The sequence below is a fragment of the Squalius cephalus genome, assembly GCF_949319135.1.
Source record: "Squalius cephalus genome assembly, chromosome: 1".
NCBI classification, from domain to species: Eukaryota; Metazoa; Chordata; class Actinopteri; order Cypriniformes; family Leuciscidae; genus Squalius; species Squalius cephalus.
The window spans coordinates 47050178-47072395 of NC_137122.1; the positions used below are offsets into that span (position 1 = coordinate 47050178).

The 22218-nt window shown below is 38.2% G+C and overlaps 2 long non-coding RNA genes across 3 annotated transcripts; both read left to right on the forward strand.

The window, feature by feature from the left end:
- The first annotated feature begins 7752 nt into the window (after nucleotides 1–7752).
- Nucleotides 7753–11909, forward strand: LOC307162060. Its single transcript, XR_013821848.1, has 3 exons — nucleotides 7753–7873; nucleotides 8094–8225; nucleotides 11820–11909. It is a non-coding gene; the product is annotated as an uncharacterized lncRNA (long non-coding RNA).
- A 10-nt stretch (nucleotides 11910–11919) lies between these two features.
- LOC307162064 lies at nucleotides 11920–20632 on the forward strand. Of its 2 annotated transcripts, none has more exons than XR_013821850.1 (3): nucleotides 11920–12049; nucleotides 19461–19538; nucleotides 20392–20632. It is a non-coding gene; the product is annotated as an uncharacterized lncRNA (long non-coding RNA). The 2 variants fall into 2 exon arrangements; XR_013821851.1 differs by lacking the exon at nucleotides 11920–12049 and adding an exon at nucleotides 18770–18826.
- The last annotated feature ends 1586 nt before the right edge of the window (nucleotides 20633–22218 follow it).

Here is a 22218-nt window from a genome sequence, read left to right on the forward strand (position 1 = left end):
ACTACTGAAGCACGATTCTGTCAGCAAAAAATCCCTTTGAGAATTTGTGACAGAAAAAAAGTTTGTCATTTTGAAGAGCATGTTATTCATACCAGGCCACGATTAATATGAGTTGCTTATATAATTATTTTTAATACAGTTTATATTATTTTTAAATAATATTTTCAAAATATACTTTTTATTATTTGTTTATTTTATTATTATTATTATTATTTAGTTTTATTATATATTTTTTGGTAATACTAGTTTAAGGTCCACTTCTCACTATGAACTAGTTTATTACTAGGATATTGTCTGTTTATTAGTACTTATAAAGCACATATTAATGCCTTATTCTGCATGACGATATTCTACATCCCTAATCCTACCCAATACCGAAACAACAACTTCCTTACTAACTATTAATGAGCCATAATTAAGAGTTTATTGAGGCAAAAGAGAATTTGACCCTAATCTAAAGTGTGACCTATGTATATATATATATCTATATATTTTTTTATTACATTAAACCTTTTGTGCAGCTCTTTATTTATTCAAACATGATGTGTGATATGTCCATCCTGTTATAGTATCACTTGAGAGAGAAACTGTTGCTATCACTATTTCTACAGCAGAATGGATATTAGATTTTATCCATGGAACAGAATTTGAGAGCACACAGTGCAGAATGTTGTATCCCTCAATAAAATGCTTTTTAATAAAATTCTTTTGTGAGCAATGAACCGTAAGTTGCAATATGTATTTTTTTCCTGACTCATTATTTGTGTTATTTAAGTTTTGAACAAATGTTTGAACAAAATTGGACTAAAAATATGATCTGTTTTAGATGTATACGACGAATATAATCGGAAGTAATCATGTATAGATCAAGGTCATGTGACAACAGTGTACCTTTGAAATCTTAGCTCAAGAAATAGAGCATGGTGTTAGCAACACCAAGGTCATGGGTTCGATTCCCAGGGAATGCATGAACTAATAAATTGTATGCCTTGAATCCGATCCAAAAATGTAAATGTAAGCAGTACTGCAGTATTGTAGTAAGGAACAATAAGAACGTGTGTGAGAAAAAACCTGTATGGTGCAAATAATAGAAACAGAATCGAGATACCTGGCTCTGGTTGGAGTGGGTATTATTAGGTTTGGGAAGAGGAACATATGTAGAAGAGCCGCAGGGGCCTGGGGGGACGCTTGATCCCGTGGCGCCGCTCCTCTCTTCTGCCCCCAAATGGAAGCACAAATTGAGTTGGTAGGGCTGAGTAAATTGAATTTACCGTGGGAGCCCCCCACCATTACCAGCCCCACACTGAGTTTAGGGTCATCTGTTTTAGTTGGCAAATTGATTTTTACATTTTGGCCCTTGTCCTCTGCCATCCTGTCCTGCTCTTCCTCTCTCTCCCACTCGTTCTCGTTCTAGCTGATGTTTATAGTCATGTATGATGGTAATAGTGGAACATAGTGGTTTGCATCAGTCATGTAGCGTGTGTTTTGTCAGTTCATGTGATTTTTGCACTGGAAACACGAGTGCATGACTCGGTTTATGTATCTTGGATGTATCATGTGTCGATGTTTTGTTCATAAATTAGTCTGCAAATGATTCACAGATGTGAGGATCCATGTTCGTAAAGCTTGTCTTCTCATCTGTATTGTGAACGAACGTGTCCCCAACCTTTATGAGGTTGTGGCGTATGACTTTGTGTGTGTGTGTTTCGCCACTTTAGAACAGTAGAAGTTGTGCTCTTCAGTCCCTGTGATGATAGCAGCATTGTAGCAATTAATTAAACAAAATTAATTACCCTCCTTATCATCCGAGTACACATTCACGCAAAGCACTCTCTCCATCTTTCTTTAACACACACACACACACACACACTTTTATATTCACAGATTCACTCATGCACCTGCGGTTTCTCTCTCTTTCTCTTTCTCTTTACTTTGCAGTAATGTATCCAGAGGAAAATGTCATTGCTCAAAAGTTGCTCTTTCAAAGCTCTGGATATCTCCGTTATGTTTTAAGGCAAGACACTGTACAGGCAAAGCAATTTTTTTATTGCATTATAGTTCATTTTGTGATTTTAGGTGTGGTAACACTGACGTAGACACGTTACTATGTGTACTTTGTAACAACAGTAAATGATGCATAAACCAAACCCTAACCGTAACTCTATAGTAAGTACATGTTAATTAATATTACTCGGTACGATGTCACTATGTCACCTTAAAATAAAGTGTAACCTTTTGCTTCCATAACATGTCTTCTTTCAGAATAGTGGAAAAGAAAACATCAATATTTTATTGCACTTCATCTAATTACATATGCAGATTTCAATTACGATGCATATCTTTAAAGGCTATGTTTCTCTCCTGCACTGAGCTAGAAATCTCCACTTCAGCAGCACTTCCATAAACCAAATTTTCCAATTTTATTATAATATCTATATTCTGAAGGTTTTTCCAAAGGGGTTTGTTCATCTGGTTTATATAACATTTTATTCATAAAAGCATGGTGCAATTCGTTTTCTGGCTGTTGACATTATTTTCTGATCTATGGAGGGATACAAATCAGAAAATAATTTTGAACCTGGATTTATTCAATGTTAAAAAAAAAATGCCTTAAATGTCAACTTAGTTTTCAGATTTTTCTCCTTAACTTCCTTTGGAGAAATATTCACAAATGAATATGTGTTAGTATAGTGTAGTTTTAAGAGAATTTGATTTGAGTTCAGTTTGAGACTCTTTTTTATGCCAGTCTCCATTTGCTCTCCTTTTAATCTCATTGCTGTCTAGAATTGAGATATTAAAGAGATCCTGTTTGCAGCTTCCCCTTTTGATTCCCCATAATTTTGAATCCTTTAAAACTATTTATTTAAGTAATTATAGTAAACGGTTTTGGTGTGTGTCATGTCACACAGAAGACAGATTATGCTAGTTTCCTTGACGTTGGGTGTCAGACGTGGGTTTGATCAAGTGTTCGAGCGGGACGTGACACTATTAAATCATCTTATTTTGACATCCCATGACGGTTTCTCTTTCTTTCTTTTTTTTTTTACCTGTCTGAAGTCACTTCTCGTTCTCAAACACGCACTTAGATCAAGTATTCCCCTTAAAAGAGAACTTAGTTGGCAGTTGGATTCGTTGGGTGTGTGCGTGTGTGCCATCCTCCCGCTGTGTACAATAGTGGGGTCTTTTCCTCGCCCCCGTGCGTATGGTGAACAGGATGGGGGTTTCTGGCCTGCGGGGTTGGGCCCCTCTGGTGTCTTGAAGCGGGTTCTGAGTGAGATTGATGAGGGTCGAGACCCCCACCTCCCCCCTCCTGCCCCACCATGTCCCCCCCGAGGGCAGATACTGCCTGTACACCCCCGAACACTCTCGCTTGCCAGAACCCTCCGTGTGCACGGGGCAAACCCAGCTGCGCCCCTCCGTTCCCAATCTTTCTCTTCTTTATCTGTCTGTTTCTCCTTTTATTTCTTTTATTGCTTGTTACTTTCCCCACTCGGGATTGAGTGTCCTGGCAGTGCAAAGGCCCAGAAATGATGTGTGGCTTGTGCTTTCTCTCTCTCTCTCTCTTTACTCTTGAAAGCAACAGAGAGAAAGAAGCAGAAAAAGTAAGAGGGAGAGAAACAAACACATTCACATAGATGCAGGTCCTGATTTATTTCCGGAGATCTGATGCAACCGAACAGCTGAAAGATGCAACGAGATGTTTCTGCAGGTTCTGCAGTGCTGAATCATATACCTATAGTGTAAAACATGGTGATTTATGACGGAATAAAAAAAGATATCCAAAAATCCCCTCAGTAAAAACTAATGTCAAACAAAATTATATAAGACTTTTGAACATGGCTTTATACAATTTTCAGATTTCTGTTTTTGGAATGTATGCAAATTACCGCACATTCAATTAGAAAATGTGTCATTTGCATTTTTAAAGACAACACTTCAGAAAGCTTTTAATACAACAATTCTCTTTCCACTTTCAAGAGTGGTGACACACTGTAAAAATATTTTCATGTTTGCAAACAACTTTTTTTTTCTTTTGTCAAATCAACCGAGATTCACTAATGTTGTTCAGATAACCTAATATTTTGAGTTTCTGTTGATTAAACTGATCTTCAATTAACAATGTTGTCATTTTTTAATAGTATATCAGGTAACACTTTACAATAAGGTTCATTAGTTAATATTAATGTATTTACTAACTTGAACTAACAATGAGCAATACATTTGTTACAGTGTTTATTATTCTTTGTTAACGTTAGTTAATAAAAATACAACTGCTCATTGTTTGTTCATGTCAGTTCACAGTGCATTTAATGACGTATTAGTAAATGTTGAAATTAATATTAACTAAGATTAATAAATGCTGAAGAAGTATTGTTCATTCTTCATGTTAACTAAGGTAGTTAACTCATGTTGATGTGAAATGTTGAGTTCATTTTGAACATCTGAATGCTGACTCATACCCATAGTGAATAGATATCAAATGCATATAAGCAGTGGTTGGAAAGTAAATGAACTTTCCACACAGACTATTTTCAGAACTCCTTGGCCAATTCATAAATCTCAGGTTTTGATTATTTAAAGCATTCCATGGCGCACCATTCACACTAAATGGTGTGAGTTACATTCCTATGCTACGGGAAAAAAAAGCCCCCAGAAGGCTTCTTCCATTACTTCTCATTAACTACAGCCCCCGTGGCTGTTGATGTTACATTTCGGTTGATTAAACGTTTGTCATTTACACTTTCATCAAGCATCTCTGTCAGCCTGCGGTTCTGTTACAGTGTGAACATGTCAGTTGTCGTCGCTACACGTCCGGTCGTGATGAATGACTGTTATCAAGTGACCAATCCAAACTCTCAGAGCTCGTTTGAGGGGCAGGCGGAAGTCAGCCGTGACCATCTCTGTAAAATGTTATGAGTTGTTGTGACAGTTATCGTGTCGTGTTTGTGATTTTATTGCACGGAGGCAATAAAAGTCAGTAACTCGAAATCAAACTGACAAACTGAGTTTTAACAGATGAAGTTTGGGTGTTGAGATAAAATGTCAGTTAAAGGCCTCTAAGTGTCGGACTTACAATTTATTTACTCCTTCTAGAACTTGCCGTGGCTCAGAGATATTGGAAAGATTCACTCATTTTCAATTTTAGTTATCCTGGATCATTTTCTGCATTGTTTTTTGAGTTTCTTTTTTATTCATTATTTCATTTAGTTTTAAATGATATGTATATATGAATAAAGTGAACTGTCAGTCAGACGTCCTATTTTATTACCTTGTGACTGTTTAAACAAGAGCTTCTGAACACGGACAGAATCAGTGCCATAAACTTTTCAGGGCTTTTTGAAAGGAAATGACCCTGCCACGCATTGTGTAAAGAACCGCACATCCTCCAAAACCTGGTTTTGCATTTCCAAACAAATCCTGATTAGCCAATCAGAGACCGTTAATTGCCGGTGGATTAATGTTGTGTCTTGCTGAGGACAGTTTCAAGCTTTTCCTGGTGATTCCACACTGCTGGAGACGGAGCGGTCGTGCCTCATCCTAATTTTTCATTGTGTGTCAGCGAGGAAATGAAAGAGGTGCTTGTAATAACCCATAAAGAGGCTTTTTATCCGTCCATGACTCTCAAGTGCTCTTTGTCTTTCTTGCACTTTGTCTTTCTGCTCCCTTTTTCTCTTTTTTTTTTCCATTTCAGACGGTTTTGCACAGTTTGTCTTTAGATAAAATGAAATTACTGCTGTGAATGCCATCAGGCTCATAAGAACATCTGTCATGATGATGATCCTGATTTCTGACCCCTGCCTGGATTGACTGTTGATACACACACACATACTTGCACATACAGTGTGCAGACATAGGCACGTTAGTATTTTCACACACACAAAAAAAATAATTTTAAGCCAGTTATTTATATATTTTACTGTAGTGTGTCGGTAGGAAATATCAGTTTACATGTCCAAAAATTTTGAGATTTTTGTATGCACAAGGAGTCTGAGCTGGTATGATCCACACGAAGATCTAAACTCACCATCATCGAGTCTGTCTGTGAATACATGAAGAAACTAAATCCAGAAGAAGTGCAGCAACGTCTCCAAGACGCTTGAAGAAACCTTCCTGCAGAGATAAAGTACTGTGAGAAGTTTTAGACACTTGTGTAAAGATGTTGTAAAGTGAGAATGCTTTCAAATATTATGTCATAAATAGATTTTATTTAGCAATTAACTTCTATTAACTAAATCAGATCAATATTTGGTGAGACCACTCTTTGCGTTTTAAACATCTTTTGTCCAGGTAAACTTGCTCATAGTTTTTCAGGGAGCTTTGCAGAAAGGTTTCTTCAAGCGTCTTGGAGACGTTGCCACACTTATCTAGTCTGTCTCAGTTTTTTCTGTTTCTTCATGTAATCCCAGACAGACTCGATGATGGTGAGATCAGATTATATCGGCTGTTGTCAGACTTCTTGTGCTTACAAAAATCTCACTGGATTATTAATGTGCAAAGAAATGTTTGGAAATGTAAACTGATATTTCCTACTGACACACTAAAGCAGAATATCTAAATAAATGCCTCAAAACCGTTTTGTGGGGTTAAAATACTAATGTGCATAAGACTTTTGCACAGTACTGTACATAATCAAACAAAATAACAAAAAACTAATATATATATATAAAACAATAATAAGAAATGTTTCTTGAGCATCAAATCTGCTTATCAGAATGATTTCTGAAGGATCATGTGACACTGAAGACTGTAGAGTAATGATGCTGAAAATTCAGCTTTGATCACAGGAATAAATTACATTTAAAATACAATAGAAACCAGCTATTTTAAATTGTAATAATATCACAATGTTAAATGCAGCCTTGGTGAGCATATAAGAAACTTCTTCCAGAAATATTTTTAAAATCTTACCAACCCCAAACTTTTGAATGAGTATGTATGTATGGTTATCGTATTATGCCATTTATTTGGAAGATACATATATCAGTATTTTTGGACAGACCTGTAAACCTTCTGTTCCTCTCTGGAAAACTTCAATGAACTTCAACCACAACTAACAATGCCTTAATGAAACTGAACATCAATAACTTTTAAATATTTAACTGAATAAAATAACATGCAAAATTAGAATGAGACTGCAAAGCGTCAATGAAGCATCACTAAAAACATCAATGGTGCAAATCTTAATGTGATCAAAAAAACATTATCATGACAAAAACATCAATTTGTCAAAATAAGGCCATCAATACCTTTGGCAAAATATCAATGCCTTAAAAACAGAGACAGATTACAGGTCACCATTCTTGACATTGTTTTCCAGACAGTTAAAACATCAATTCTTCAATATTACATTATATTATATGATTACAGGGACAATGTAGTATTAAAAAAAGGGTATGATTTTTTTTTCTTTTGTGAAAATGAAGATATCTTCACATAAATGTAATATTCAAGAGGCAGTTTTCGGATAATATATTGCTTTCTTTTCAACGTGTTTGCAGAAGCCACATTAATATCTCTGTTGGATAAATTTAGGATAAACAGCGCTCTCAAACAGACACACACAAGAAAATGAATGCACATTCATGGACACACACACACGCACACACGCACACACACACACACACACACACACACACACACACACACACACACACACACACACACACACACACACACACACACACACACTCTTCCTCTAATTCTCTGTCTCTCTCTCTCTCTCTCTCTGCAGGAGGAGTGCAGTGCTGTGTGCTGTAGAGGGGAGATAATGGCCTCTGGCTCCTCAATCTCTCGGCTGTAATGTGTTTCTGACGCCAGCTAGTGCCTGCAGCCCCCTGGGAGGTTCAGGGACGACATCATGATGGAGTGTCAGGTGCTTCTGTGTGTGTGCGTGAGCATGTCAGTATGCATATCAAACAGCTCCATAATGATATCTGTTTTCCTGCCAGCCGCCCTAGACTACAGGGACCACCTTTGCTTTCTCTATATTCCAATCACATACAAATGTATATAGGTGCCCTTATGTATACATACAGTCAGTGCAGTTAAAATCTGTTCTGCCATTTTATTGCTTGTTTTTTTTTATGTTACAGTTCGTTCTCCAATCAAGGTGGCATGGTAATGGTAACCATGGTAACCGACTCCTAGCGCACATGATGGAACTGACCAGCCCCGCCACCACCAATAATCACCACCTCACTTCCTGACATGAGCCGTATTAAAGGGTTAGTGGACCTAGTGATGGTTTTCATGTGACACGAGTCTCAGACACATCAGTGAATGTTGGGTTGAATCAGGGCTACTTTACAAATTTAAGATTTAAGAAACAAATATATTATATATAGCCTATGTATATGTGTGTGTGTGTATATATATATATATATATATATATATATATATATATATATATATATTGCGATTAATCACATCTAACATTAAAAGGTTGTATATATGTAGATGCTAATAATTATATTTTATATATAGCCTATATATATATATATATATATTAGTGCTGTCAAATCGATTATATATATATACACTCACCTAAAGGATTATTAGGAACACCATACTAATACTGTGTTTGACCCCCTTTCGCCTTCAGAACTGCCTTAATTCTACGTGGCATTGATTCAACAAGGTGCTGAAAGCATTCTTTAGAAATGTTGGCCCATATTGATAGGATAGCATCTTGCAGTTGATGGAGATTTGTGGGATGCACATCCAGGGCACGAAGCTCCCGTTCCACCACATCCCAAAGATGCTCTATTGGCTTGAGATCTGGTGACTGTGGGGGCCATTTTAGTACAGTGAACTCATTGTCATGTTCAAGAAACCAATTTGAAATGATTCGAGCTTTGTGACATGGTGCATTATCCTGCTGGAAGTAGCCATCAGAGGATGGGTACATGGTGGTCATAAAGGGATGGACATGGTCAGAAACAATGCTCAGGTAGGCCGTGGCATTTAAACGATGCCCAATTGGCACTAAGGGGCCTAAAGTGTGCCAAGAAAACATCCCCCACACCATTACACCACCACCACCAGCCTGCACAGTGGTAACAAGGCATGATGGATCCATGTTCTCATTCTGTTTACGCCAAATTCTGACTCTACCATCTGAATGTCTCAACAGAAATCGAGACTCATCAGACCAGGCAACATTTTTCCAGTCTTCAACTGTCCAATTTTGGTGAGCTTGTGCAAATTGTAGCCTCTTTTTCCTATTTGTAGTGGAGATGAGTGGTACCCGGTGGGGTCTTCTGCTGTTGTAGCCCATCCGCCTCAAGGTTGTGCGTGTTGTGGCTTCACAAATGCTTTGCTGCATACCTCGGTTGTAACGAGTGGTTATTTCAGTCAAAGTTGCTCTTCTATCAGCTTGAATCAGTCGGCCCATTCTCCTCTGACCTCTAGCATCAACAAGGCATTTTCGCCCACAGGACTGCCGCATACTGGATGTTTTTCCCTTTTCACACCATTCTTTGTAAACCCTAGAAATGGTTGTGCGTGAAAATCCCAGTAACTGAGCAGATTGGGAAATACTCAGACCGGCCCGTCTGGCACCAACAACCATGCCACGCTCAAAATTGCTTAAATCACCTTTCTTTCCTATTCTGACATTCAGTTTGGAGTTCAGGAGATTGTCTTGACCAGGACCACACCCCTAAATGCATTGAAGCAACTGCCTTGTGATTGGTTGATTAGATAATTGCATTAATGAGAAATTGAACAGGTGTTCCTAATAATCCTTTAGGTGAGTGTATATATACATGGATGTTAAAAACCAATTTCAAATATACAGGCTATTTTGGTCACTTTTGATGGCATTTTTTTGCTCCATGATCCGGGTTTTTTTTTATTTTATTTTTTTTACCTTTGCCACATGAGCACCAGGGCTCAACATTTTAGTATCCACTGCACCACGGCTCAGACTAAAATCTATGTTTTTAGGTTTTTGTGGATGTTAAAAACAGGAAGAGATTGGCATGATGGATATATACACAATGTAACATTCCTATGTGTGTGGAGAGAGAGAGAGAGAGAGAGAGAGAGAGAGAGAGAGAGAGAGAGAGAGAGAGAGAGAGAGAGAGAGAGAGAGTAGTAGTAGTTTACAGCCACGGGGTCAATCTATCTGAATAGTGAGGAGAAAGGGAACCCCTCACATACACACTCACACACATAATTCACAAAGACAGATCATTCACAGAGAGATATTTAACTCTCCTCCTCGTCTGCAAGGCCTACGGCGTCTCGAGCGTGGCCGTAACTCAGCCGCGTGATTGACGGCTGGGATGGAGAGCTGAAAAGCAGGCTGGACGCGTCAGATCATCTGGCATGTTGGAATGCCAGAGCGTCTGACTATTGTCTGATCTGGACAGGGCAGGCTGTGTGTTAGGGGATGGGAGAACGTGTGTGAGAGTCATTCAAACATTACTGAGACATCGAGAGCCCTCACAGACAGATCAGAGAAGGCTAGCTTGACGATGTGAACGTGTGTTATCTGATCGGAGCGCGGTTTGGCTAACGCTTAGGTTACAGCAATTACAGGTCGCTGAGTCACACATAGACCCCTGCACACATATGCACACTTCACACCCACACGGGCCTGTCAGATATACATCAATGACAACCCCCTTCCTGAATTTACAACATGGACATCAGACCCCCCCTCAGACAGCTGTCTGCCACCCTCACCCTACCTGTCACCTGATATCTCACACACACATATGTAGACATGAACTATGAACATGGCTGCATTACTTTGATCAAATATACAGTGAAGATGTGAAATTTTATTACAATTTAACTACAACTGTTTTCTATTTGAATATATTTTAAAATGTAAACCAGTTAAAATTTTCAGCCTCATTACTCCAGTCTTCAGTGTCACATGATCCGTCAGAAATCATTCTAATGTGCTGATTTGCTGCTCAAGAAACATTTTTTGATTATTATCAATGTTGAAAACGGTCGTGCAGCTTTATGTTTTTGTGGAAATCGTGTTACATTTTATCCATGTTTTTTTGATGAATAGAAAGTTCAAAAGAACAGCATTTATTTTTCTTTTAAAATAAATCTTACCCACCCCAAGCCTAGCTATATATATCATTTTTACATGTAATATTGTATAATCTCTCTATATAATATATATATATTTTTCATATCATATTGTCTGTCATGGAGTTCTCAGATGTTTCTCCTTAAATTTCACAAAAATAAAATAGACACAAATGAGAAATTGTAGATGTGGAGTAACAGTCTAAAGCTGTAAAGGTAACAATAAACTCAAATCATTTGGTTTTGTTTAAAATTTGAAACTGCAAACTTTGGTTTGTTAATTCTGAGAAGTTTGAGCCATTGTTGAGATCTCTTCTGAAGATTACGGTGATATGCAAGGAAGGTTTTTTTTGTTGTTCTCAAGAGGATAATCTAAAAAGCAGATGACTAAAGCATGACTCTCCATTTGCTCTCCATTAAATCTCATATTTAAAGAAATCAGATTCAAATGTTCTTTCCTAAGGGCTTCTTTGTTATATTATATATATGTTTATGCAAATGAATGTCTGTAAATTAAGATTCTGCTTGACTACCTCATTTTAATCTCAGTAGTTCCACAGTAGTAACCGAAATACCAGTAATTATATACCAGTAATAACAGAATTATTGTATTTTGGCCAATACTTTAGTTATCATGGCACATTTATATAAAGAATGTTCAAGTCCAGTCAGTTTCCACAGAGTTTGAAGCACTTTATCATAATTCTCAGCTCACGCTCATGAGAAACATCTCTCAAACTGTGTTTTTACATCGTGACTTTCAGCAGAATGAAACGGGAGACGCCACCCAGAAAGCGATGACCTCTGACCTTGTCGTAATGCCAGCCTCCAGGCGTGCTGACTTCACAGAAGCAGATGCACACAGCTCTTTCTGTTGTGTTCTTCAGCTGCCAGGCTCTGGAGCCATGGGGAGAAAAGCTCAAGGACAGGGAGAGAGGAGACGGAGCCCTCGCCTCCGGGCCTGTTCTGGACGCCACTCTCAGCTGTTGCCCAGGTAACAGGACAGGCGGGTTTATGGGATAATGTGGGCGGCTGGTGTTCTGGTTTGTGGTTATCAATGCACAACATACCCTATAGCGTATAATTAAGCACATAACCAACAAGATTATATATATATAATCAAAACAACCTCGAAGAGGAGTCCACTGCAATAAAAAAATACAGATTATAAACCTAATGAGCCCGAGCAGGAGCGAGTGTGTGTGTGTGGACGGTTTGACAAGCCGAGGAGATTCCACTTTGCTTCAACTCTCCAGATGCCATCACCATGACTACACCAGGCTGGGAACCTGACCTTTGACCTCTCAAAGGGTCACTAAGTGACCCCTGCTGTTTGTACAGAGAAACTCCTTAGTGACGATCGAGGGAGAAAGACATCTGGCGGTGCGTGCGTGTGTGTGTGTGTGTCTAGTGAATTAGGCATAATAGATGAATCCATAACTCTGAATAAAAGTTTTGGACATTTACAATGATAGAGTGGGGTTTTGAATTTGTATGCCGTGCCGTGTGATGCTTGTGCGAATGTGTCTAAAATAAGTAATATTAAAGCGAGTGTCTAAAATAAGAAATATTAAAACGTTACTTGTCTCTATTTCTCCGATCTGACAAACTAGCCTATGTGGGGGGAAAAGTCTATCAAAGTGCTATTTCTTTTATACGCCCTCACTTTTTTCTTTTCCATATTCATTTAACATGACATGCACTTGTTTTGTGCTCTCTCTCTCTCTCTCTCTCTCTCTCTTTATGTCTATGACGCCCACATTCTTAATGTATGCATCTCCAACTCTATTATTCTCTCATGCTATTGGACATTTCTAACTACGCCCAATTCTCTCTCTATCTCTCTCTCTCTCTCTGCCTGTGTCTACATATTTATATACTACGAGTACTAAATAGTATTAGAATGAATGCATCCTAGATCATTTAAACTGAACTTTTTATTTTCTATTTCAAATAAATGCTGTTTTTGGAACTTTCTATTCATCAAAGAATCCTGGACAAAATCTATCAAGATTTCAACAAAAATATTAAGCGGCACAACTGTTTTCAACATTGATAATAATAATACACGTTTCTTGAGCATCAGATCATCACATTAGAATGATTTCTGAAGGATCCTGTGACACTGAAGACTGGAGTGAAAATACAGCTTTGTCATCACAGGAATAAATTACATTTGAAAATGTATTCCAATAGAAAACAGTTATTTTGAATTATAATAATATTTCAAAATATTACGGTTGTTTAGATCAAATAAATTCAGCCTTGGTGAGCATAAGATACTTTTTTCAAAACATTAAAAAAATCTTACTAACCCCAAACTTTTGAACAGTAGTGTACATTGAAAATATGATGCCAAAAGTGCCCATATGATTAAAATTTCTGGTGAATTTTGCAAATGTGTACTGCTATTTGTCAATATGTGTTCAATGTTATATAAATGACTTCTCCAGTTCTATTAGTTAAATCTATAGTTATCAATTTAAAACTGCCATTTTGATGTTTCTGTGCCAGATAAATGTTTTAATTGCTAATTACATAGTTACATTTAATTGCTAATTACATATTTGCTAATTATAGCTTCAGTGTAGTTAGTCTTGATAAGCTAAATGAATGAATGCAAATAAAAAACACTCGGTCGTACTATCCAGTAAAGTGCATACTTTTAGTGCATAACATCAGTACGCAAACTGAAATACAGCCATTATCTATTTATTATTTTAAATGTTATTTTATTATTATTGTAATTTCTGCAAATAATTAAAAGAAAAAAAGTTCTGTATTCCATTGAAATCTGCACTTAAACTCATGGACTTTTAGTCTTGATTGAGTGGCAGACTCAGAAGGAGCCCGGGGCCTTGCAGGCCACAGGGCAATAGTGCATGATAATATACAGAACAGAAACACGCGGGAGTCAAGCAGAGCCCAAACACACATCCTGTCTCCTGTAGGACTCCAGGTGCTGCGGCGTATCACATTTCCATGTTCAGTCCCCAGAACGCTGCCAGTCAACGTGCCGAGAACTCGGAGCGAAAGACCGTCTGTGTGTTTGAGGGTGATACAGCACATATGGCCCAAATGATCTGGCAACTCTATTTATTACACACAAGAAGTTAAATTGAGCCTTATGAAGAGTGTGTGAACATACAGCCCTGGCAGCGGCCAACCAGCGTGATGTTGCGCAGGCCTGAACGAGTGTGTGCGTGTGCCTGGAATTTCTATATACCGTAGTTAGAGGCCATTTCTCTCTCCCAAGCGCACTGAATCGAGCTCTGTCAACTGGTTTAAAAAAGTTTTCCACGTCTTGATTACTGTCATCTTCAATCACATCTCATTGGACAGCCATAAGGGAAGCCGCATTTTAATTAGTCATATTAATTAATACAGCTGTTAAGAGTCTCGGTCCAGTTCCCATTACCATCAAATCATTTCACATGCTCAAACTAGAGTTCATGCAACATTGAGTTGTACTTCAGATTTTTCGTCGTTGTTGTTGTTGTTGTTGCTTTTATCTCACTTTCCAGGTGTAATTGATTCAAATTAGTTCCAAACACACATGAGAATTTACTTAAATCTTATTAATGTTTGTAGCCAGATGAGTTTCATTAATATATAAACATCTCTCTGGAGTTTTGGTCCCAGGAGCTCTAATGCAATAAAGCATCTTTAACCACCATCTGCCCTGAATTATGGTCTAATTACCTAATAACCTCCAACATAAACGAACAGAATATAACGTTGTAATGTTTTAATGTAGCACCTGCATAATAATGTCATCTAAACTTGCTATCTGACAGTTGTAAACATCTGAATTTCTGCTGTTGCTTTGGTCGATGACTCCGGGTTTTCTTGTGAATGAGTGATGCTGTGTTTTCATAACCGAGACAGATCTTCAGCACTTACCGTAGATAATTCAGAGCGTACATTCACCCCGTCACTTTATTACACACTTTATTAAAGCACTCTGACCAGAGATGAGAGGCTGCAATATCCACACCATTATTTTTCTTAATGCCTGCGATCTATCTCTGTGCATTAATGCACCCGCAGAGGATTTCACCGAGTGTGTGTGTGTGTGTGTACAGTAATTGTGAGCTTTTTACATTTAAAAACAATAAATAAATGAAAATATAATGAAATGCTTTGTTTGCAAGGAAATATCATTTTTATGCAAACATGTCACGTCTTTGACGTTCTATTTAGATTCTTCATGTTTTTCATGTTATTGATACATATCCAAAACATCATCTGAATTACCAGCTGTGCAGATCCATACTCACTGATGTGTGTGTGTGGTTCATGTACACCCTATGTTATGGGGACATGTTTTGGTCCCCATAAGGAAAACCACATTAAGTGATGTTTTTGGAAAATGTAAAAATGCAGGAAGTTTTCTGTGACGGGTATGTTTAGGGTTAGGGGATAGAATATACAATTTCTACAGTATAAAAATCATTATGCTTATGGTAAGTCCCCATAAAACATGAAAACCCAACATGTGTGTGCGCGTGTGCTAGCAGCTGAGCGAGGTGAGGTGTGTAAATCGTGTTTGCTGATGTATGTGTTTGGCATTCTTATGGTAATGGTGTCAGATAGCATGTAATGAATTCATTATACTGCCTTATTGCACCCTCATCTGCCAACAAAGAGCCACCCAGGGACATACTGTACGTGTGTGTGTGTGTAGTTGAAAAATATTATATGGCATTATCATTTCTAATAAGATAATAAGGATCCTGCTTTTGTTTAACTATAGGGAGTGTTTCTTTTTATTTAAGGACAAAGCATTTAAATGCTTGAATGTATTCACATTCATTTTTTAGTCAATTTATTCAGTTATTTTTCTTAATGTCTATCTGTTATATGGTGTAGCAGTCATTTGTAGTGTGTAGAGAATCTCGGGTCCCATACGGTTGAGTATATGGCGCTCTTTGCAAATCTGGTCAGCCCGCCCTTATGAAATATAGTTATGAAATATTGGTTGTAACATGAAAACAATGGCTATGGAAATGTTTAAACAAACATTTGATTGCAAAATGGAGAGGATCAGTGACAGGCTCTAAATGGTACCGATTAGTTACATCCCAAACTGCACTGCGTATTGCTAATTATTACTATATATAATTATTCATTACTGAAAATGATGATGGCAATGGAGGAAAAATAATTTGCCAGTGGAAATGAAGGTTGATGGAGTATTAGTTATGTTTGGAATGGAATACTGGCACACTGCACAATATGTACTGTATACTGCATGGAAATAACCATCATAGACACTGACAGGAACAAACCCCACCAAATATTTACATTAGTGGTCAGTCTGGATGAATTTTTCTTATTTTATTACATTTGTTCCACCTGAATATGTGGTTACATACTAGCTATAAAGCCTACTATATTTTAAATAGCACACAAAATGCAACAATACTTTCAAACAGCAGTATCCTACGTTGACCTCAACATTGGCATGCTGCATTCAGCGAGAAGCTAGTGCCATCTGGTTATCGTCTTGAAAAATAAAAATCTTTATTTTGCATTTTTAAACCAATTGAGTGTAAAAATTACTTAACTATTGGCTATCTGATCAAAAAAAATCTCAAAAATACATTCAAATTATTACAAATCACTGCAGGTATTAGTTCTGGTTTATTCATATTTTGACAAACAGGCTAGGTCATCTGGATATTAAATGCATACAGAAAATGTGCATGTGGTGCACTGCGCAATGCATTATAGCCTACATAGGCTACTATACAGCAGTGATACACTACTGCAGTACTAGTAGCATACTATTTGAACAAAGCCACTGAGTAAAGTGTCAGATCAGACTGGGAGTAAAAAAGTCAAGCACTTCATGTTTGAGTAGGACTCTACACACAAACTCTTTACCTCACAAACACTCACTCGCGAACTCGAACACACAGAATCTCCTTCCCACTTGCTCTGCTTGGCTTCATATTTCTCCATTACGCAGGTTTTTAAACACCTCTTGTACTCCTATTAGAGAAAAAAGAAGCAGAAGAAGAAGAAGTTCTGCACTATTTATCCCGTCAGACTATCAATCACTGTCGCTCTCGCTGCCCCGTCTTGGGCGCAAAGACAGCGCTACGCGGCCAGCCATTTGTCAAAGCGGCCCCGGAGGCTACGCATGGCTGTGTCCGGGGAGGACGGCCTGTCGTCGGGCCGACGTGGATGAACGAAAGCGCTATGCAAATTAGCGGCTAATCTGTGGCGGAACACAGGCGCGCCCGGCTCGCAGGTTCCATTACTCCTCTTTAGCTCGGTTGATTATGATTAAACTGATGCCTGCCGATCGGTTTTAACCCTTTTGCCCGCCAAAAAAGCAGCCCGGTGCGGATGCTTCCGTTTGGCTGGAGGCGCGTGGAAGATGAACTGTCTGTTTATATAAATAAACACGCTAAGTTTGAGTCACGATGGTTCCCCACAGAATCAGCAGTTTAGAGTGAAACTCACCTCTTTGAGATTATGTTAATGAAATAACCTTATCAAAATGAGAGAAAAGGAGTTTTGCGTTGACACACTTCACACCATCTCCAATAGTTGAGTTTTTGCCACCTTTGCTGGAAAAAAAGCCTGAAAGATGGAATTTAAAGTCAGCTAAACAGTCAACATTGTCCCAATATGTAGTGAGCAGGCAGCGTCCTTTACTGTCCTTACCAGTACACGAATTCATGAACACAATATACTGATTCATGAGCTATGGAGCTAGAAGTTGATTGAGACGCACCCTATATGTGATGCCGCTTTTCCACTGCATGATATGGCTCTTTTTGGGGGGTTTTCCACTGTGTGTACAGTAGGCTACCTAGTACCTGGTACTATTTTTTATAGCCTACCACCTTGGTTGAGGTTCCAAGCGAGCCGATAATAAAATGTGACGTGTAAACACTGCAGATCACTGATTGGTCAGAGAGTATCTGCAATCACTGATCAGAGAATATCGTCACTACATCGATTTGCGACAAGAGACACCAAACCCGCTAGATTTAAATAGTCAGCAACAGCCAACCGCAGTATCATTTGTCCGCATTCATGACTTTAAACGACTTGCTTGAAACGACCGTTGCACACAACTTGAAAAAAGAAATGCAGTATTGTGGTCAGAAACCAAGGTGGCGGCGCAACTATAACGATCAGTCTATAATCCCACCCACTTTAAAGCGGTATTAACTGCAGTGGAAAAGCAACCTGAGCCAAAGTAAAGCGAGCCGAGTCGTACCACGCAGTGGAAAAGCGCCATAGTGAACGGCTTCTCGAACAAGAAAAAATATGGGGCGGGTCTTGATTTTGTACATTGGGAATTGATTGGACCATTGGATGGTTGTGGTTTGCTGTTGCTGCGATGTCACGTGAGTGACAGTTTGCCCCGCCCTCATGCCAGTAAACACATCATCAGAGAAGAGAAGAGATGTGAAGTTACTTTGATTAAAGATTATGAGGACACATGAATTTTGATTAAATAATGATGTGGACGAATAAATCATTTACAATAATACTGCAACATTCCATAAAAAAAGTGGTCAATTTTGATTTCATGGTGACTTTAAAGGTTCTTCACTACAAATTCTGAACTCAGAATCAAATGTTGGAAGTTGTTTATTTCATTCATTTTGATCACTGTAGGCCTATATGTCTTCAGCACTCAGGAAGATGCAGTGGATAAAAAGCGATGGAAGCAGAGATGTTTTGATTGATGGGTTCTATCATTCACTCCCCCTTCACCACATCGACAAGAACGAGTGAAGATGAGGTCTGCTAGCCACAAAATAAGACCTCTCTGTAAAAACATGCTCTAAGCGAGATTACTGGAAGAATGAGAGCAACAACCCTAATTTTCATTTAAGTTATGCCTATGTAGTGCACTCATTTTGTTTGCGCATTTGGTACATTTTTCAACCCCCATAATAATCCTGTTCAGGGTCCATTGTCTTCTCTTGTCCCTACAATTTTACTGTTTTCTTTTATTCCTGAACAACTAAATCTTTATGCGAATACAGCACGCAGACCAGTTTGCTGTGTTCTTTCCCTGATGCATCCATTATAATGCGCAAGGGAAAATAAGGAACAAGGGAATTGGAGATGTGAAAGAGAGAGGGAGGATTCTATTCAGTAGAATAAAACAAAGAAACAACAAAATAAATGTCATCCTTTTTTCCCTCCTCCTTTAAAACCACTCTATCTGCACCAGTAGCCCATCTGTCTATTTCCTTCCCTCTACGGACTATGATATGACATAACTTCATTCTCTCAATAGATTGACAGTAATTTCATTTTCAATTTGTTGTGGTTCAAGGCAGTAATGATGACTGACGGGAGCTACTGCCACCTGGTGGTCAAACAGAAGACTGCAGCGCTTTAACCGCACAACTGTATTATCTCCACAGGACGAACCTGTTGTTCAAGAATCTCGCCACCAGGAGGAGCACTAATACAACACATACCACGATTTCAATAGACACAAGGTAAATAAAAACAATGTAATTCATGTTGATTGTGCTGTGCATTCCAAAGACATGTGATTTTTTTTTTTTATGTCAAATTTGAATTGTTACAAAGTCATTTCATGAAAAACTAGGCTACTTTTTATGCTATGCAGAATTAAATCGAGATTAATGAAATTCATGATTTTTAACTGAGGTAATAGAATATGTTGAATTGTAAAAAAAAAAAAAAAAAAATCTATTAGATTTATAAAGAAAACTTAATTTTTCAGAAAATGAAGACTTTTTCATAGACAATGGTGAATTTCCAAAAACACCTATAGGCCTATATTATAACCAATAGCCAATATAACCAATATAAAAATGTAAAATGGCATCAATAGAAATTTGCATTTAATTAAGATGGCATTTCAAAAATTGCAACAAATTATTATTATTTTTTTAAATAAATAGTTTTAATATAGGCCTATTATTTGACCTATGAACAATGGTGGAAGACCACATTTTCCAGAATGTACTAATTTACCCTGAAAGCTGTTTACAAAATAGAAGCATGCCCATTTTGTTACGCTGAAGAGTTTTCTGTGTTGTGTGCTTGCCTTGAATATCTTTCAAATGCAATTCAGTATATTCATCTTCCTGTCCCTCCAATTCTTCATCCCGTAGACATTTTATTCAAATTCCAACTCATCAATTTAAAGGGAGTCAATTCTTAAATTCTGATTCTTTATGAACTGCCCATATTATCAGAAATAGGCCAGACGCTTTAGATGCCCAAAATGTTCCCTTTAAATGAAAATGACTCTTGTCGGGCCAAATGAAGTTTCCCATCAGAAGCTATAAGATAATGATTAATGGACTGTGTGTTCTGCAGACTGTGGAGAGGCCGATCTTGGCTGCCATGAGCAAACTATCAACGCCAGAGCCCAGCTGGTGCTGAACAGCCTTTCGAGTGGGCCATCAAATGTGACTTGTTCTTATTTAATCCCTGTGTGAATGAACCCCGCATACCTTGTCCTACCGCCAGTTTAACACATGAACCAAGCAGCCCCCAGACAGAGGGAAAGTCCTCCTTAAAACACCCAGCTAGGGCAGTGGTCAGCCATTAGTCTCCCTCAAACAGCCTAATCGCACCAGTGGGCATCCTGGCATTAGGCACTTCTCTGGCCAGTGTTCCTGTTCAAACTAATGCCAGTGCCAGGACTGATGACTATTACCTCTCAAATAGACAGGACTGAGAGTCTGCCCTCTACTGGTCGGATGTGGAATTGTTCTTTCTTTCTTTCTTTCTTTCTTTAAATATATAAAGAACAGATGCATTTAAAAAATCTCTCTCTCTCTCTCTCTCTCTCTCTCTCTCTCTCTCTCTCTCTCTCTCTGAGTGAGAGAATTTTCTTTAAAATGCATCTGTTCTTTTAAAGATGTTTAACACATGTTAATAAACACATTTAGTGTGGACACATTTAATTTAGAAATATAGAATGTGATGTTTTAATTATTTTTTTATTGGCTTGTGAATAAGTCTATTTTTTGGGGGGTATGATGAGGCTAGTTGTTTTTAAATAGGCTATTACCAGTCAAAAGTTTGGACACAACTGTTTTTCATAATTTTAAAGACCTGCTTAAAGATCTGAAATGCTTAAATTAGTTTTGCGGACAAATATAAGTTGTGCTTATGTATGAATTTCTTTACAAAAGCTGGTTGAAGCTAATGGTTAAGGAAAAGCAGTAAACAAGTGTCCTGTGAGAATATTAAAGGGTTAGTTCTGTCAGTAATTACTCACCCTCATGTTGTTCCAACCCCGTAAGACTTTCGTTCATCTTCGGAACACAAATTAAGATATTTTTGATGAAATCTGAGAGCTGGATCACTCCTTCATAGGCTTCTATGTAATCGATATCTGCCATCCCAGAAAAGTTAGTGAAGACATCGTTAAAATAGTCCAAGTGACTACAGTGGCTCAACCTTAAGTTTATCAAGCGACCAGAATACTTTTTGTGCACAAACCCCCCCCAAAATAACAACTTTATTCAACTCTTCATTTTCTTTTGTGTGGGCCTCTGAGTGAGTTCGCGAGAGCGTCACGACGCATGCGTGAGAACTGAGAAGATGACGCTCACGGTCATTTGATGGGAAAGTGTGAAAGGTAAGCCATTCATTTTACGGCATTGGTAAGGCACTTTAACGTTTTCTCGTTGGTTTCTCACGATTCGGACATCCAGGAAATGCACACTTTAGAACCATTTTAAACACTACATCGAGACCCATCTGCGTCATCTTCTCAGTTCTCGCGCATGCGTCGTGACGCTCTCGCGAACTCACTCAGAGGCCCACACAGAAGAAAATGAATAGTTGAATAAAGTTATTTTTTATAAAATTTATTTTTTGCGCACAAAAAGTATTCTCGTCGCTTGATAAACTTAAGGTTGAGCCACTGCAGTCACTTGGACTATTTTAACGATGTCTTCACTAACTTTTCTGGACCGGCAGATGCAATTACTAGCAGCCTATGAAGGAGTATCTTAAAGGCACACTATGCAGTTTCCGTTTTTCCGTTTTTCTCAAACAGCGACCCCTAGAGTCGCTGTGGAGTACTTGTAACGTTACTGTCGTAAATACCACTCACACAGAGCCGTCTCTGCACTCTTCCGACCGCGCTTTCTTCATTTTCTTCGTCGACTCTGCCATGATTCACGTCTG